General features: G+C 41.2%; 1 protein-coding gene across 5 annotated transcripts in view; it reads left to right on the plus strand.

Annotated features, from left to right (window-relative positions):
- The window catches only part of RASGRP1 (RAS guanyl releasing protein 1), a 91,206-nt gene that overhangs the window by 6,530 nt on the left and 68,143 nt on the right, over positions 1-16,533 (plus strand). Inside the window, exon 1 of one of the 5 annotated variants that reach the window (XM_036844588.1) lies at positions 16,266-16,288. The exons of the other annotated variants lie outside the window; for them this stretch is intronic. The gene's annotated coding sequence lies outside the window, so the exon portion shown is untranslated. Of the gene's footprint in view, positions 1-16,265; positions 16,289-16,533 lie in introns of those variants that run through there. 5 annotated transcript variants of the gene reach the window in all.

The raw sequence follows: 16,533 nt of genomic DNA on the forward strand, positions 1-16,533 counted from the left end.
GGTTCCCAGCTTGATAAGCTTCAAAGTTCCTCACACAGTCGTGATAGTCTTATTTACTGGTCTTTAGCAGGGCACTCTATTTCATGAATAAGCATTTTTATTCTCTTTCCATTTCACTGTTGAGGAAACAAGGTCCAACAATATCTTTATCATGCCATCTTTCTTCCTCCCCTGCCCGCTCAGTTCAAGGCTGTTGCCCTAACCTTCAAATCATCATGACGTCAAGCTGAAAAATACATGACCGATTCTCAGGTCCTGCAAAATAAAAAATAACCAAGCCTGACCCACTCCCCTCAGTGGATCCTAGCAGGGCTAAAGATACTGTTTCCTGGATTATGTTGAACTGAAAAGTACCTTAAAATCCCAAAGCTATTAAAAAAAAAAAAACCCATTGAGTCTAATAGTCTTTTATCCATTATCATGAAGTATCAATAGCCCCTAATTAAGCCCCTGATTGCATCTGACATTCAGCTGGGCCTTGCATGAGAGAATTACAGTGACCGAACCCCTATTCCATTATTCAAGCTTAGAATACCGAGGAATGCACCATTCGGGGAAAGAAAAAAATGTACCAAAGACAGGGCAATGGTAAGGTAAGGTGTGCAGGAAGAATAAATTCTTTAAACCATGTAGGCTCTGAGTGAGTTCCCTCCAAGGGTGAGGGCATAGACTAGGGAGAGCAGCCATGGTCTGTTCAAACCCCTCTCGTGCAGGGCGTGGGAATGCTGCCGGAAGGGCAGCAAGGAGCCATCACAAGGCAAGGCTTTGCACCTGAGGTCCTGCAGGGTTTCCTGCCACAGAATTTACATGAAAGAGGCAAAAAAGAAAAGACACCCTATGTCTGGAGGGAATGGGAGATGACACTTTCGTCTGTGAATTCCACTCTGGTTATCACTTGACGTCCAGTGGGGCAGGGGTGTGGAGCTAGAGCTGGGGGCCGGGGAGGCCAAAGCCGGATTGTGACAGACAGCCATCCACGGTAGGACATTGCTTGTGCTTCTGTAGGTCCCCTTGGAGGTGATCCGAGAAGAGGAAAGAGCGAAGCTGATGTTTATCTTGAAACTTACCTTACTGGTTATTTTCTCTGATTAGTATAGAAGAGTTTTTGCTTTAGAGTAAAACAGTCTAGCATAATTTTTTGTTCACGAGTTTAGAAGTCTTCTCATTTGAATACCCATGGAAAGAGAGGGAAATAACACCACCAAAGTATGGGGAAAGTTTTTGTATCAGGGGGAGTGGGGCGGGGGTCATCTCTCCCTTCAGACTCAGGTTTCAGCCACTCCTCCCAACAACTTGAAAGAGAAAAAAAAAAAAAGGGAGGAAATAAAACCTCTTTTGAACACAAAGACTGACTAATTAGTCCATTTACTTTTTACTACTGTCTCAACCTCACCTTGGTGCAGACGCTTTGAAGAGGTTTGAACTGACTACAGCTGTGCTGTCCAGTATGGCAGCCACTACCCACCTGTGGCTATTTACGTAGACATTTTAATTAATTACAATTAAATCAAATGTAAAATTTAGTTCCTAAGCTTCACCAGCCATAGTTCAAGTGCTCAATAGCCACAAGTGGTACCTGCTGCTGGACAGAGTAAATAGAAAATATTCCCTTCTTTGCAGAAAGTCCATTGGCTAGCACTGGCCTGGGTAGATGGTTGAGCGGAAGGGGAAAAGCAGTGTGGGATTTGCGTTTTTCTAGCAGCTCCAGCTAATAGTCTGAATACTGTCTAAGGCATCCTGGGCATTTGGCAGTCTTTACTGATGGCTCTCTCTTTAGTATTATTAACCATTAATTACCACCCACACTGTCCTCAGAGGAAGGACTTATTACAAGGCTGTTAGGGATGGGTGGCCTGCACGTACAAATTTAAGGCCTCTAGCAAGCCTCTAGCAAGCCTCCCGATGCCACATACAAGGTTACAGATCTGTGATTAGAAATTCAGAGCCTTGAGTCATAGTGCGTTGCTTTCACCATGAAACAACCCACTCCCACCTTCTGTTTTAATCAGAGGTCATGCTTTACATTGTCACCATATTATTGCTTATTAATCCACTCTTCCACTGAACATAATGAGGCAAATCATCACAACCCTGGTACGTTTATGTCAAATGTATGTGAATCACACCATCTGTTTCAGAGGTAGGAAAGACCTATGAGATCATCTGGGCTTTTTATAATGTTTTCACTTTGTAAGAGGGCTGCCAGCTTTGAGGGCCGAATGGAAGGCTTCAGATGTCCCAGTTCTGCCCCCCTCTGAATGCAAGACAACTTCTGACAGCCTCAGAAAGAAAACTGCAAACATGTCCCAGCAAGGGACCCTCAGCAAGCAGCCCTCCTGCTCCCAGGTCGAGTGTGGGAAGAAACTCAACATCTTTGTCTCACCTGACAGCGAGAAAGGAAACACAGCTTAGCTAGTATCTTATTTATGGTGTGTTGTTTCTTTCTTTCTTGGAGGGCTGTATGTATTGATTTTCTTTTAAACTCAAAACAACTCTGAAATAGGTCAGGTATTAGTGTCTCTATGGACAGAGGAGACAATAAGTGGAGCCTGTGAGAACTGAAACAACTTGCCTCGTGCCCCCAGCCCCCCAGCCCAGTCTAAAGAGAAAACACGCTCCCAGAAGCCTCTTGAAAGCTGAGCTGGGTCATGCTTAGGTCCTTCTCCTAGGGCAAGCTCCCTCCACTCGGGGGAGACCTGCATGCCCCACAGGACAAGTCTGTACTCTGTGCCCACAGTCTGCAGGCCTGGTGTCTCCCAGATTAGAAATTAAACTCCATTCAATGTAGGAAACATTTACTGGACCCCATCTATATACCAGATATCTGCTTGAAATTCTCTCAAACAAATTCTGAATTAATTAAAATTAGTGTGTGCATTGTATCTCCCAAACGAGAAAAACCTCCAGACTAATAGGTATGTTTCCCGTACCACTAACAGATGTATTTCCTGCAGTTGGATGTTAAAAGCATTGTATAGACCTCAGCTTACTAAGGGTAAAACACTACATCTATTTTTAAAGTTAGATCCAAAAAAGGCAAACACATACTTGTTGGGACTATTGTTCCCTCCATGGCAGAGGGAAGATTCAGTGTTCCTCACCACTCTGCAACTTAGTCTGTGCACCAAAGCCAAGTGCCCAGAGGCAACAAAAGCACAAGACCAGACGCCAAGGGCCGTGACGTTGAAGGGCAGTCGGACTCAGGAACCAGCAACTTCAAGGAACAAAGCCAAGTGTAGGGTCAGGAAGGCTGGCCACTGTGAGGACAGGCCCTTTGTGAAGAAGACCACAGCTGTCCCAGTAGCCTCCTCAGTGGAATCTCCCATCTCTGGGAGTCATGGTTGCAAGATTTCGTATGTATAGGATGGTCCTTGGGGCACCCACGTCCTGAGGCTCCGGGGCATCAGAGCAGCTCCCGGGCATGACTGTTCTTAGCCCTCTGGAGTGAATTCGTATTCTATGATTGGGATGCTGAATATTGCAAGGAGCCTCCTTGCTGCATCTTTGATAGGCTGGCAGGTCTGCCCTCTCCAGGTGTGAGGCATGGTGACTAGAGGGAATTTCCCATCTCCTCCTTTCTTAGGCCTGGTGGGCTGGGCCTTGACCTGAATTGGCCCCATTCATCTTCACAACAGCTCTGTGAGGTGGATATTATTTTGCTCTTTTAATTAACAGGTAATTGAAGCTCAGGAATGTTAGTAACCCGTGGAAAGTGGCCAAACTCATTAGTGGGAGAGCCGCTGAGACCTGAACTCTGGCACTCCTGTTCTCTCCACTCTACCAGAGGTTCTCCAGCTTCAGCATGAACAGTCATCATTGTGGGGTGTGTTCAACATTCAGGTTCCTGAGGGTCAACTCCAGAGCTTTTCATTCAGTCGTGGTTTTGAAGGAGGTGACCCCACAAACTGATTTTGAGAAACACCATCCTACAGCACACTTGCTTCTTGGACATCCCAGAGCATTTTCTCAGGCTTTCTAGGGAAACACGGAAAACTCGAAGAATACAAATCTTCTGAAAAACGTTAGAGCAAATAGGTTTTCAACTATATGAACTAGACAATCACGAGGCGAAACCAGTGTCCTGGCCATCTCTAAAGCAATCAGTCCAGATCTAACTAGAGAGAGGCCTGCCTTTGAGCAGGTTTGCAACTCTGGGCCCACTTCTGTCCGATTTTCCTGCACTTCTATCCCTTTTCAAATGCAGAAACTCTTGAAAACTTCCCGCCTGTCAGTCTTTTGGCCGTGGAAATAAACGGAAAGTGGTGCTCTATTATTACTATGATTTGCTTCCTTGCACTCAAAGGCAGCATTCCCAACATGCATTTCCACCTTTAAGCCACACTCGGACCAGTTTACTGTGGTGCTGGGGGCCTGGCTCCCTAGTGTATGCCAGTTCCCCGTGGGTCAGAGACCCAGAAGTAGCGGCTTAGCTGAGGGGACTGGAGAGGTGCTCCTCTGAGTACTTCTTCAAAAGTGCTGCTTTTGCAGCAGACTTTTTAAGGCCCTATATCGACATGAAGGTTGTTAAGTCCATGATGGAAACACATTAGGAAATAAGGTGAAAGCAAAAACGGTGTGTTCAGTTGTTGGCTGTGGTTGGCAGTGAGACCACCGGGGAAGGTTATCTGAAGTGCAGACCCACCCCTGGCCCACCTCCTGTTGGTAGGACCTGCCTCCTTCTGCCTGGAGCTGTTACAGCTGCTGGACTCGGTGCCTTGGTCTGCAGGTAGTTTGGGCTACCAGCTAGTTGGGGTTGTCCTAGAGTGGTTATGAGGAAGACAGCAGGGAAAGAGCGAGAGAAGAAGCAGGGTCAGCTACACACGTCCTATGCAGACGCACAGGGCACCACACTTGACTGGATGCTGTCACAGTCTTGAAAGTCTTACTCTGTGAGAGCAGGTTGTTACATCATCAGGAGTTTAGCAGGCCAATTGCTAAATACAGGCATCGATAAAAATTAAATTATATAAACTTACAGTTATATTAAAAATAAAAATAAACCCTCAAAACTCATCATTTCCCAGTATATTACCACATTTTACTGTCATCCATCTTCTTGAGATGGCCATTGTGTCTGTATGGTACAAATGCTATATAGTGATATGCTATACATGTATAGCACATACGTATCATACATAGACATATAGTGGTGTGGAGATAGCTGCGTCTCTTCCCAGCTCCGTGGTCCGTGAAGTCACGCCAGGAGCTTGACGTTCCCTGTGTTGGGAGTATCTATTCCAGGGAAATGGGCAGACACTACCAATCGGTTCGTCTCGACCCCACCCCTGGAGAGGCCATCGTTAAGCATTTACCATCACCTTCCCCCAGCTACAGAGGATGCTTACACGGCAAAGGGAAAAGGCAGCAAGCTGAAAACTGGAAATTTTACTTTGTGTTACCTGTTCAGGAGAAAGTATTATTTGCCGTTGTTTTGCTTCTTTCATCTAAGTATCTTATAAAACAACTCTCCATGTGTTCTTCAAAGAAAAAGAACCATATATCTTACAGATAAGGAGTCACATATCAGTGAAGTTGAGAAATTTTTTTGAAGTGACAGATCTGTGGTCACAAGAGGGGAAGGGGGCTGGGGGAGTGGGTGAAAGGGGTGAAGGGGGTCAATTGTATGGTGACAGATGGTAAGTAGGCTTTTGGGGGTGATCACTGTGTAGTGTATATACAAATATTGAATTATAGTGTTGTACACCTGAAACTTATGTAACAGTAAAAAAAAAAAAAATGTCACAGTGGAAATTTAAGACTGAGAGATTCTCATTTTAGAGTCGAAGTTATTCTGTGTTTTTGTTTTTTTAATTTACCTCCTCTAAAAATTCTCCGTGATGAAACTTTCCCTTATTCCTGATCAACTAAACCTCAGTTTTGTGACTTCTGTTCTTCATTAATGCATTAATGCTAGCATTATATGCTGTCTCTCTTCGTTTCTGATTCCATCTGTTTAATCGTTTGCCTTCATTTCTCTCTATGTGGTAACAGGCACTATTGATACATAAAACCAAGCTTTTGTTGAGTGTGTTTTCATAAGTTTGTTTGCTAACTATATTTCTAATTTTGTGAGCTGTCCATGTCTTTGCCTATTTATCACTTGTTTAATGTTTTTATTATTAGAGGTTATGAAAGCTTTTTATGGTTTTTTTTTTAAAAAAGCCTGTTAACTTTTTTTTTAACTTGCTTTTTAATTAATTAATTTATTTATTTATTTTTGGCTGTGTTGGGTCTTCGTTTCTGTGCGAGGGCTTTCTCTAGTTGCGACAAGCGGGGGCCGCTCTTCATTGCGGTGCGCGGGCCTCTCACTATTGCGCCCTCTCTTGTTGCGGAGCACAGGCTCCAGACACGCAGGCTCAGTAGTTGTGGCTCACGGGCCCAGTTGCTCCGCGGCATGTGGGATCTTCCCAGACCAGGGCTCGAACCCGTGTCCCCTGCATTGGCAGGCAGATTCTTAACCACTGCGCCACCAGGGAAGCCCTGTTAACTCTTTGATTGGCATTTGCTACAGGCATTTTTTTCCTCACTCTCATTTCAGTTTTTATGTTGTTTTTGGGACATTAATGAAATATTACATTTTTATGTCGTTAAATTTTTCATGTTTTCTTTGTCTTTTCCTTTATTAACTCTAAACTTGAAGAAAAAAATCCCTATTCCAAAGATTTGGTGACTATTCCATTGTCATTTTAATAAAAGTTTTATTAAATCCATTGTATTATATAATTCCATATTCCACTATTGTGGATGATCAGTAAAACTTTGTCAATAGTTTTTGCTGAAAAAAAAAGAAGCCTTCAGTCTTGTTTTTGAGGTTGTCATTGGCTTAAACCCAGGGCGCCTGGACTGTCACTTTGTAACTCAGAGTCTCAATTTCCCCTCACCGTCATACTCCTGAAATGATTTCTGAGACTGAAAATGTCTGGGAGAAGGCGTAATGGGGTCTCAATCATGATGTTGACTGTGAACTTCTAAGTCCTTTGGGAATTTGTCTGTTTTTAAAGAAAGTACTTTTGATTATTAGAAGAGCCAGTATCCTTAGGGTGAAGACTTAAAAGACCAACCAGATTTAAATCTATTTTTTCCCTAAATTATTAATATAGACTGAATCTATGTTGTACTTACATAGACTTTTTTATTGTGGTAAAATGTACATAACATAAAATTTACCATGTACATAGACTTTAAAATTTTTTCTAGTAATAGTTACCTTTTGAGTATTTACTATGAACAACACAGTGTTTATAGTAATATTTTTATATACATATTCTCATTTAATTCCCACTACTTTATAAATTCTTGTATTTACAAGGATCTGACTATAACTCAGCTCACATACTTACTTTTTTTCCAGTTTGTTTTTTTTTTTTGAGACATAATTGACATACATCACTGTATAAGTTTAAGGTGTACAGCATAATGGTTTGATTGACATATATTGTGAAATGATTACCACAATAAGTTCAGCTAACATCCATCTCCTCATATTTGTATTTACAAAGATCTAATTGTAACTCAGCTCTCCTGTCTTACTTTTAAAATTTTAATAACTTTTTTTTAAACATCTTTATTGGAGTATAATTGCTAACATTTTAATAACTTTTAAAATTATTTATGTTCACTATAGAAAGCTTAGAAAATACAGACTAGCAAAAAGAAGAAAATTGCATTCATCCATTCTACCACCAAAAGCAAGATAAGCACTATCGACACAGTTGGGTATATCTTCTAGATTCTCTTCTATGCATGTTTATGTACTGCAATCCTATTAACTATTTTATGGTAGATTGACTACAATTACCTCTTTGCTTTTCATAATTCACATTTTAAACAATTATGATCTTAAAATCAGTATTAGTATTTATAAAGAGGTGTGCTAGCACACAAAGTTGCTATTCCATCCTAAAATTGATTTTAAAAAATAATTCTGGCATAATCTCTTCACATGTGAGGCATAAAAGTGAAGGTTGCTTGGCAACTATAATGATTCTAATGAGGACTTAAAGACATTACAAGGAAAGAAAAGTAGTTACTCATTTCTTTCCAATGCTAAATGCTAATTATGATAACCATGACCGATTATAGTTGTAATAAATGAAAGAAACAAAAAATGCTCCCATTAACTTAAAAGTCTAGAGATGAGCTTTTTTTTTTTTTTTCTTTTATGTATAGGGAAAGTCAGCAGGGTTTTGCTGAAGGGAAACAAACAGTGGAAAAATCTTGTGTCTTTGTTAACTTTCTAAGAGAATCTTAAGAAGTAGCAACTGGGAAAGATACATAGTAGAAGCACAAAGATGCTACAATTTGGTACATTTGTGATTCTTCTGCGGAGATGGTGGGCAGTGGTGTGAGGGAGGACATGTTGTCTGCTTTGGTTTTCTCCAAAGAGTGTTCAAGGGCCCTGGGGCGACTGCTGAGGTTCTTACCAAAATCTTCAGGCAGAAGATGCTGCCAGGATGGAGGTTGGATTAGAGGGACACCAACAATTAATTGAAATGAACAAAGGGAGTAGGGACCAGAGGTACTGTTCTCGAGGGGGAAGGGGAAGCAGAGATTGGCAGTTTTATAGTGAAGGAGAGAGTGGAATAACCAGAGTAGTAAGGCAGTCAGGGATGAAGTCACTTGGGAGTTTCTGGGGTAAGGGAGCAAAGGTAGCTTTGTCTGGCTTCCCTCCACTGATGTCTGTGAACCGCTGTCCCCCCAGGACTTGTTTTTGTAATCTTGAGAAGAGCCCCATTTAAAGGAGGCACCCAGGACATTTAGGAAGCCAAGAAACGTCCCAGCATTATGATTTATGAGTCTATCTTGTTAGAATGTAGTTACAGCCTACAGAGTATCCTTAAGTCTGGTGAGCAGTTAATCCTTTTGGTTAATTTTGCGTTCACTTATTTAATGCCAGATGCATAGGGATGTTTTCATGCTCCCTTCCCCCCTTCTTCCTCCCCAGCTCACTTGCATCCTGGGTTCCAGATTTACTCCACCCAAACCTCCTTTGGTGGGTTCACCATTTCCCTCCACTCCCAGGTAGTTCAAGACACACAGTGAGTCACTCCGGCTTCTGATGTGTTGCTTTCCAGAAGACAGCTGTAGTTCCCACACTCCTGGCTGCTGGACTTTGTCTTCAGTTATTGCCAAGGATGAGCCGAGCGCGTGGTGACTGGGTTTCTCCTGCTTTAAATAAACCCGGAAGGACCTATTCCCCACAGTTACGGTGCCTGTGGCTCCCCCGCCGTCTCTGCCCTCAGTGGCTTAGAGTCCTGTTACCTGGTCAGCAACCACCAACATCTGCCCGAGATGGACTTAGCTTCAGTTAACTGAGAAAGTGTGCCCTGAAAATTGCAAGAAAGATAGAGGAGGATTCTCTGGACTAAAAGAGATTTAACGGACATTTCAACCAGTCATAACATGTGAACCTGTTTTCTAAATGTACACACACACACATACTCATAATTATTATATAATTATATGTACTTGGAAATTTGTATGCTGAATGGATATTTGATGATATTAAGGAATTACTATCGATTTTATTTGAGGCATGTTAATGATGCACTGGGGGTTTTTTTCTTTTCTTAGGAGTTCTTATTTTTTAAAATACATACTGAAATAGTTACTGATGAAATATCATGTTTGGGATTTGCTTTTAAATAATATGGGAGGGAGAAGTGAGTGGAGTATAGATGAACTGGCCATGCTCTGATCATTGTTGAAGCCAGATAGGTCCATAGAGGTCCCTTACATTGTTTTTGCCTACTATGGTATATGCTTATAATTTTCCATATTGAGATCTTAAAAAGAAAAGTATTCTCAAACCTAAGAAAAATAGATGATTAAGAATTCCAGAAAATTCAAAGGAATCTAGTCTAATTTTCTTGGGTGATGAAATAGAGTGCTATGTCTGTCTTAAAGAGGGAAGAGGAAAGTCAAGAATAAACATAGGGTACTTCGGTTGCACAGCACTGAAATACCTTATTCATGTCCTGTACTTGACATCCCACATCACATTCAGCCCACTCCCTGCTTCAGCACTGAGATGTTGAATTCCCGGTATCCAGAAAGACCAAAACAAAACAAAAAAACCTGCAGACTTCAATCTTCAACCCTTCTATCAGAGGCAGGACTTGGAGTTACATGACTGAGAGAATGTAATACCCTCCTCCCCACCCCACATCATACACACACACACACACACACACAGAGTTTTGATCAGGGAAATGCCATGGTCGTGGTAGAGCCTGATCCCAAGAAGGCAGTGAGCAGATTACAGAGGAGGCCATGGGAGGCCACGCAGCATGGTAGTCTTTGGAATCCACTCCTGACTCTGCCATTTACCAAATGTTGGCCTTAGGCAAGTTATTTTACTGCAGTTTTCTCATCTGCAAAACAGATAATAATGGTGAAAGGTTTTAAAGGTCATTTTAGTTTGGGTGAAAATTAAATGTTTGTCTTAGTTAGGTTTCCTCAGAAGCAGATCCTGAGACAAGGATTTGAATACAAATAGTTTACTTCGGAAGATGATCCTAGGAAAAAACTGGGAAGGCGGCTTATAAAGGATGCATTGTCAAGTGGGTTATTACTCTAGAATCAAGGTAGAAGACTTGAGAACTATCCTACCAAAGGCAAAGGAGCTGGGGTATTTATATGGCAAGTACCTCCAGTCGTTGGTTAAGGGCTGCTTCTAGGTGTTAATCCTCCAGCACGTCTGGGCTACCTTGCGTACAGGTGGGGATGGGAAGGACCTCCGAAGGAAGCCCTCAGGCAGGTTGAAGTTGGGCGGGCATTCACTATAATAGGAGGGCCTGAGAGTATGTGGGTGGGGTACTGACGGCTCTGCTACAAAGTAAATGCTCAGTAAATGTTGGATGGGCAAATATAGGTTACATATAGATCCAGATAGACAGATTCAGAGCTGGTTAATAATCATACTCAAAGTGTGTACATACAGACATGGGTATGGGTGGGTGTCGTTCTGCAGGTGTAAACGCTTATGAGTGGCTCTGGACATTTTCATCAGACTTAAACACAATCTATGTTTTTGTTAGACACACTGATGGAAATAAGTACATTAGATGAAAATCAAAGTTCAGGAAGATCAATAAGGAAGAGCAAAGAACTTGGACAGCACTTCAATAGGAATAAATGTCTTGCGCTGAAATGTAATAATATTGCTTTATATATATTCTGGTTGGAGAAAAACTAGGGTAATTGTCATCTTATGAAAAATACCAAAGGATATTAGTAGATTTTAAATTCAATATGAGCCTATAGTGCCATGTGACTTCTCAAAAAGTTAAAGTAATCTGGGATTGCCTTAATAGAAATAGACTTTCCAGGTTAAGGGACTAATACCCTGATTGAATTATGAGGTCTACTCATAGTGCTAGAACTTTTTTTTTTTTAATTATTATTATTTATTTATTATTTATTTTGGGCTGTGTTGGGTCTTTGTTTCTGTGCGAGGGTTTTCTCTAGTCGCGGCAAGCGGGGGCCACTCTTCATCGCAATGCGCAGGCTTCTCACTATCACGGCCTCTCTTGTTGCGGAGCACAGGCTCCAGACGCGCAGGCTCAGTAGTTGTGGCTCACGGGCCTAGTTGCTCCGCGGCATGTGGGATCTTCCCAGACCAGGGCTCGAACCCGTGTCCCCTGCACTGGCAAGCGGATTCTCAACCCCTGCTCCACCAGGGAAGCCCAATGCTAGAACTTTTTGCCCTTAGCAAGTTTCTTAATGTTTCTGAGACTCAGTTTCTATCAACATGAAAGTTAATACATATCCTCTATATTGTTGTGAAGTGGATATCTTAGTAGAAAGAAATCATTTGTGTAAAATTTTATCAAAATACCATTATAGTAGATAATCAAAAATAGATAAATCAAAAATAGTAGATAATCAGAATGTTAGGGTTAGGATTTAGGGTTTAGAGTTAGGTCATAGACTTGAATGTTAGTGTATCATCCTCCCAGATTAATAATGCAAACTGCCAAAGGGTGCATAATTGCATCTTGGAGATAAAAGATGGAGATATCTGGTTGAAATGGCTGTGTCAAAAAAAATTACTGGATGTTGTCATAATAGACATAGGCAGGTATGAACCTAGTACGTAGTACTATAATTTTAAATTTTACATGAATATGAGCTATATTAATAGGTGTTTAGTGAATAAGACCCCAAAACATAATTCCCTCATTTTTCAAAATATTAGGACAATGACAGAAATCCAACATGAACTATCTTACGGAATTTATTGAAGGAATACAGGTATTTCATATAACTGAAGCACAGAAGGAGTACAAGATACCTGTAGGCCTCGGAAACATCTGAAATTAGGGACTAGAACACCATCAGGAGATACCTGCACTAGAGTGCAGGGCATTATTAAATTTAGGTTTAGTCTCTGGGTTTTAAGACAGGAATGGAAGGCTAGAAAGAGTACAGAGGAGATAAATAATTAAGGAATGATATAGAAATAAAATCTATGAGGATATAAGATGGCAGCACCTGAAAAGAAGACAAATTAGTGGTTTTTTCTTTCTTCTTAGTCTTAACAGTGTTAAGCATATGTATGTCTTGATAATGTTATGCATAGAAGAGTTAGTATGTATATGTCCTCCCAGAGGACAGATACAGAGTAAATGGACTTCCCATTTATACACATATTAAATATCAAAACACGAACTCCCGGTTCTAGCCAAGATAGATTATTGGGTATTGGAATTATTTTTCTGCTGTAAACAACTATAAAACTGGACCTAACATGTGAAGCAGCTATTTTTTTTTTAACATGCATTTTAAAAATTTATTTGTTTATTTATTTATTTATTTTGGTTGAGCCGGGCTTAGTTGCGGCATGTGGGATCTTTAGTTGGGTCATGCGGACTTCTTAGTTGCAGCTTTCGGATTTCTTAGTTGCGGCATGTGGACTCTTAGTTGTGGCATGTGGACTTCTTAGTTGCAGCATGCATGTGGGATCTCGTTCCCCCACCAGGGATCGAACCCAGGCCCCCTGCCTTGGGAGTGCAGAGTCTTACCCACTGGACCACCAGGGAAGTCTGAAGCAACTATTTTTAGGTATTAGAAAACAGGACAGACTTGTGATTATGGATAAAATGAAAAGATATAAGGTAACCTCAAAACTTATCTTGGCTTTCTCCTGGCACTATACGAATTGTTGTACAGAGGACTAGAACTCAGAGAGCAGCATCTTGCCTGGCAGAGGATACAGAGTTTGTGTTCAGGGCTTCTGGGATGACTGGAATTTGTGGAGTAGGGTATTGGAAAGAAGGGATCTCTTTTGTCCTTGGCCAAGAGCTAAACTGTGTACAAATATGGTAAGACTCCATGCCACCAAACTGTTACTGGGGGTCTGTGAGTCAGAGGAAGTCTTATAGTCTGGGAAATATTGCAGTTTGGAACCAGCCAGAATGGAGAGATATAACACCTGAGGCATTCAGCTGAGACATGAAAAAGACCACACCACAGGAATAGGAGTACTAGAGCCCTAGAATAAGAGCTACTCTTGAGCCACCCTAACAAAGCCTAAATCCAGGCCTTGACAGGATAAGTTTAAAGCTCCAGTAAATTAAATGTGTCTATAAATTAACATGATCCAAATTCTAAACATTGTATCCACAGTGCCCAGCATGTAATATAAAATTACAAGACATTTTAAAAAGCAAGAAAATGTGACCCATAACCAGAAGGAAAAAAAGAGAAATAGACTCAGAGTTGACACAGATGTTGGAATTAGTAACTAGGGAATTTAAAACAGCTATTATAAATATGTTGAAGGACTCAGAGTAAGGTAAACAGAAGAGTAACTGAACAGATAAATGGAAACAATAAAATCAGAAGACTGACAGCACCAGCTGTTGGTGAGGATGTGGAGCATCTCGAACTCTTAAACATTATGAATGGGATGCAAAATGATATAATCACTTTGGAAAACTGTTTAGCAGTTTCTTATAAATATACACCTACCCTATGACCCATCAATTGTACTCCTAGGCGCTTATACAAGAGGAAGGAAAACATGCCCATGATATGACTTATACAAGAATGTCCATAGCAGCTTTTGCCATAAAAATCCAAAACTGGAAACAACCCAGATATCATTAAACATCAGAAAGAATAAACAATACGCTATGTATACAATGGAATACCTACTCATCAATAAAAAGGAATGCACTGCTGATGTAGTCAACATTGGTTAATCTCAAAAATGTTTTGCTTCATGAAAGAAGCATTACACACAAAAATACATACTGTATGATTCCAATATATGAAGTTCTAAAATAGGTAAAACTAATATATGATTTAAAAAAAATAAGAAAAATGGCTTTATGGTGGGCTGAGTTGGAGGAACTGACTGGGAAGATAAGGGAACTTACCGGGTCATAGAAATATGCTAGATCTTGAGAGGGTTTGGGTTATAAGGATGTATGTATTTGTCAGAAGACATCAAACTATATGTTAAAATTTGTGCTTTCCACTGTACCTCAGTAAGATAGAAAAATTTTTTTCAAAAAACAAACACCAAAACTGGCTAGCAGAAAACTGGTAGAAATTTCTTCTGTAGGAACTTTAAGTGAGAGGACGTCTTTTCACAATCTATTCCCATGTGGTAGAGCTTGCTAGAAGGCAAAGCCAAGATTTTCAAGGCCTACCAGATAGCAAGTGAAGATGACTAACTTTTGTTTCATCTCTGGTTTAATCCTTTGGGTTCCTCTATGATTGTGTGTGATCAAATATGTGAGGGCCAAGATCTGAGGGACAAATGTCTAGTGACTCAGAAACCAGAGCCCCCTTCTGATGATCTTTGGGCAGGGGTGGGGAGATAAATAAAACCCTGCCAAGAACATCCTTATTTAATCAGTTGACCTGCTGCTAGTGAAATACTCTTTGTAACACCCCACGAACTACGGAGGTGAAATGGCAGACTACTTGAAAGTTAATTCATGAGACCATGCCAGTGTAGAAGAGGGGTTCATTGAAATTTACCAAGAACCCACACATTTCATTTTAAGCATACTTTTGAGTCTGTTCCAGTTGTTTTACCAGAATTGCTGAAATACTATAAAATGACTGATGTTCAATCCCCTTATGTGTCCTCTCTCTGGCAGAAATATTGTGAGTGGTAAAAGGCCCAAGAGTTGGATGGTGGGAAAGGGAAAATGATATGTTTTCATATCCTGGATAAAATGCCCCTGGCCAGACAAAGTACAGGAGGGTCATCCCTGGGATTGAGCTTTCGGTGCCCCTTCATTAATGCCTGGAAAGTGATAGACCCCAGTGGACACTTCCCAGGGTTCCAGGGAAGAGGGGAGAGAGAAGCGTGCCCAGACACCACGGGCAGAGACCCTTAATCAGCAGAGCCTGTGAAGGCCCCAGGAGAACTGACATCTTTATGTTGGAGAGTGTGAAGGACCCTGGTCTCCGGCTGCAGGGATAAAATATCCCCTCAGAATATGGCTGTGCAGGCCCGAGGGAGAGGGGAGCTTTACTGACGTACAACGAGAAACTCCCTGTGGCCCAGATCAGTTACCTTTGATCGTGGTCCTCTGGCTCACCCCACATTGATTTCTGATGTGCTTGTGATTGTGCTTCATGAGTCCCCACCCAGGAGTCTGTAACGTTGGCACCAAATCCCCTATTTGTTAGGTATTTCCCTTGTGTCTAGCCCTGAAAATGACTGAAAGACCTCACCACTGATTTCTGAAATTGGAAATGTCTTCATGAGGTCATTTAGTAGCTTATAGACCTATCCCAGGGCAAGGAATAAACTAAGTGGTCTAAAGCAGTCTAATCAAACTTGACTGACCATCATATCATTGGAGAGATTTTTTAAAATACAAATTCTATGTCCATCCCTGAATATTTTGATGCAATAGGTATGAGATAAGGCCTTGGGAACTATTTGGGGGGAGGTCGTTTGGTTTATTTTTTGTCTCGTCTTATTTTTAAGCTAACCAGGAGGTCTTGAAAAGGCAGTCAGGTTTAATATATTCATTTACTTCTGGGTAAGCCTGAACATATGCACCCTAGGATAGAAAACCTTTGATTTTTTTCTCCTGAAACTCTCCATTAAATTAAGACCACCTCACTAGAAAAAGAAAAAAAAATCACCCACTAAAGCCCCAAAATTTACCAATTGTGAATTTTTTTTCATTATGTTATCTCCTCTCAGAGTGACAATTATTATACAAATATGACCAGAGGAATACTGAAGTCTCCAACACCTTAACACAGGAAGATCTTTCCTATGGTTTCCACAGGTGACCAGGTGTGTGGAAAGGTGAGAGGTAAAGGGGGAAAACACACCAAGTGGGGAAAGTATTGAAGTGCTTCCTACTACACAACCTGCTCTATACCTATTCAAACTGGCTACAGCATCCTCATTTTATCTAAATCACCAGCATGGATCAGGGACACATGTGCCAGCTGGTGCACATGAGAGGCCAAAGATGAAATAATGATATTGACCCGCTGTGACCAAACTCTGAGCAAGCAGCTGAAGCCAAAGCCTTGCCAACTTTCAGC

This window comes from Balaenoptera musculus, chromosome 2, assembly GCF_009873245.2.
Source record: "Balaenoptera musculus isolate JJ_BM4_2016_0621 chromosome 2, mBalMus1.pri.v3, whole genome shotgun sequence".
NCBI lineage: Eukaryota > Metazoa > Chordata > Mammalia > Artiodactyla > Balaenopteridae > Balaenoptera > Balaenoptera musculus.